The sequence below is a fragment of the Branchiostoma floridae genome, chromosome 18, assembly GCF_000003815.2.
Source record: "Branchiostoma floridae strain S238N-H82 chromosome 18, Bfl_VNyyK, whole genome shotgun sequence".
In the NCBI taxonomy this organism is placed as follows: domain Eukaryota; kingdom Metazoa; phylum Chordata; class Leptocardii; order Amphioxiformes; family Branchiostomatidae; genus Branchiostoma; species Branchiostoma floridae.
In genome coordinates, this window is record NC_049996.1 from 1,787,780 (window position 1) to 1,791,190 (window position 3,411).

Consider the following 3,411-nt stretch of genomic DNA (forward strand, 5'->3'; position numbering starts at 1 on the left):
GCCTTCTTTCGAATAGGTGTATCCCGCCTGACATAGCACATCTGAGAACAGTTCCGGATCTATTTGTCCAAGCACCTTATCGACCGCTTCTTTGTCAAGATCTGAAAAGAAGTAGATCTTCTTTTTGCTTAGTCGCTTTCACGGAGAACGTTTTGGTAAGAGTACCCACAAAATTTGCAATATGAAGTTGTAATTCTCGCTTATATCATATCATTTGCCCAAGGGCTATAAACTGAAAGATGGCAGCGAGACTGACATCTACGACACATGATAAGGCTAGAGACTACACATGTTTGCAACGTATCCAGTCCCCAGAAGGGAATTTACAACAGCTTCAAGTAAACGTACTATCAGTCACAAGGGCCATCTTTGTCATCGTAATCACTAAAAGAAAACAGTGTGTTGAACGGCTCAAACTCCGAGAAATTTTCGCTCTATAAAAGAAGCCTCACCTTTGAGTTTGACCCCAGTTTTCTCCTGATACAACCCATATGATCTTCAGCAACTAAAATACATCCGCGCGCTAAACTGCTTTACAGAGCAAATTTTGACCAAAATGAGAAAGCTTATACCCTCCCTGTTCCAGTTCTAACCCAAAAAGTCTCCAGGTTGGGCCAAAATTTCCATTTTGTGCCCTCTACTGCGCCACTCAACTGTGACGTCTGCCCTCGAGCCTCTATTAAACTCACCTGCTTGAATTGTGTGCTGAGCAAACGATCCTTCAACTGCAGGACTGCCTCCCAAAGTCATATCCTTGACGGCCTGTTTTATCACTGTGGAATTGATGACCTCATCAATGCCTCCTTTTTTCTGTAGTTCCTTGTAGTCGTAGTTTACGGTGTAGTTAACTACGGTGGTGTCGCCCAAAGCCCTGCGTCTGTTTCCAGGGTTCTCACCAGGCCTGAAAGACAAATATTTAAGACCATGTTGATTTGATTTTATTGATGACATCGCATTAATTTTCGCTCATTTCTAAAAATTACAATGTTTCGACCTTACCGTAAATCTCAGCTGTGAAATGAGCACCTATATGCCGAAAATTGCAAAGAAACATCGGAAAACAGACAATGTCATAGCATGACAAGGTTAACCACAGAGTGAAAGAACAAGACGTGAAAGAACAAAAATGAATCTATTTTTCGGTTTTCCATACTCTGTGTGTTCAGTAATTTTACTTATATTTCATAGTAAATGCAACTTTTTGGCTCAAACGTTTTTGAGGATGTCATCCATATAATCAAAACAACATGGCCTAAACGGTGTGTTTGTACTTCCTTCAGAAACTGCATCAAATGTAAAAAGTGTTTCTTTTGCATTCTTATTTTATTGGTGTCTGTTTCAAAATTCTGTCCATACGTTGATTTTGTGTTTCTTGCAAGCGTGTTCAAGAATGACAAAAACACTTACCCGAACCCAGTCACACTGACACTCTTGAAACCCTCGGTTTCATTGTATAGTGGCTTCACCTGTTCATGAAGAAATCATAAATGCGTACTTAGGTCAACTTATCTAGTTATCAATAAGAAACGACAGGAAATAAAAACAGTTTTCTTTATTTGAAGACTCTACATGGAGTGCTCGTTGATGTGCCCCCGATCTTTTGCCCTTGGGAAAGGTACTTTACACAACTCCCCTCACTTCACCCAGGTTGAAATGAGTACTTAGCTTTTTGTTTGGGTTGTCGCTCGTATAGGACGTAAGTTGGAGGTCATGTATTTGACCTGCACGTGAGGAGAGCAACACATTGAGCACGTTAAAGAACCCACCTCACTTATCATAAAGATTAGGGGCCATTCCGATGTGAGTGATTAAAAACCTACAGCCCTATGGCCGAACATGAAGCAATAATGGCGTATTGAGGTCGACTGAGTTACTGCCGAATGGCAGCCGATCCAGGTCCTTGCCCCTTGCCCTTTATCCCCGCCTATTGTAAGCTCCTCACAATTCAGCCCCTGGCTGTGAAGAGAGTCAGAGCAATCGGCCCAAAATAACATTGACAACAAAGGTGTTTTGTCAACAAAGATATTTGTAATATGGAGTTTTACCTGAGATATAAATTCCTCGGTTGTCTCTTTGTATTCCTCCGACGATGTGTCCTCCAGCTTTGGATCAAATGGTGCGTTGAAGTCGATAGAGGAGTCCACAAAAACGATGACAATGACCTCAGCTGGAATCTGATCCACAACTGTTAAAAGACAGCAATTCTTAAGCAATGTGGGCATTCTAAGTAAAGGACTCTACTAATGAGCAATCTGGTATATAGCAAGATACAATTCTGAAGTGATCACTTGTGTGTAAAAAAAATTAGAGGATCTTTTACATTAAAAAATACGTATAATGGAATGTATGCCTGATATCCTGACAGTTTCTGAAATGTTGCTTATGTCAATTACCTGTGCCGCTGGGTTTTTCTTCTCACTAAATGACAAACTACCTGCTGATATACTGGCCAATAACTATGCATTGATACAGCCCTTAGGTCACGAATGTATCAAGCACACAACCACTGCGTGTGTGTGTGTGTGTGTGTGTGTGTGTGTGTGTGTGTGTGTGTGTGTGTGTGTGTGTGTGTGTGTGTGTGTGTGTGTGTGTTTGGGGGGGGGTCATACTGCTGGTTAATGCTGCGGCCCCGATTGGAATAAGGTGCCCCTTTTGGTAGTTTAAGGGCTGTTTTTTTCACTTTCAAGCGTGACTCCTACGTAGCCCTGTGTAACACCCTGCGGCGGGTTTTCGGAAAACCCTGTCCAGTCCAGACAGGGAAATGGGGCGGAAAACCCTGTCCAGTCTGAAAAGAGGGTCTGCATAGGGGTTCCTGGCAATGCTTAAAACTATTACTTCAGACAGCACTTACACTAAACTGATACACATAACTATAGAATGATTAGAATCGGCAGCATAATGAGTGACCCAAAGGTGCAATATGCATGCACACAAAGTCAGTTCTGTCAAATGCAAAGTACCCAATTAACACTTATCTGGTAGGACATGAGGGGGAGAGAATTACACCCATTGTCCATCAAACAATGGGTAGTGAATGTCCGTCAATTTCGGGTTGTTAAATAGTGGCAATACATTACAAAGACAGGCTTTGAAAGGTTTTCTTTAAATGATAAGTGTGCAGCACTCATTTTGAGAGCTGGTCTGTTTAAATCCTGGTTTAAAAGAATGACTGCGAAAGGTTTTAATATCAACACGACTTTAGTACACAATGTTATAACATTACATATATTTTACAATGCACTACAATAAAGCCGAGATGGCATTTTTCAAACCCTAGTGCAAGTTGTGAGCTATATAGAACTATGTACCTTTTAAAAATAATGTGTTTTATTTGCAAAATTACGACGTAAGGCTAATAGCAGGTTCAGTCTCCGTAGAAGTTTTTTTTTAAAGTTTTTTATATGATGCACA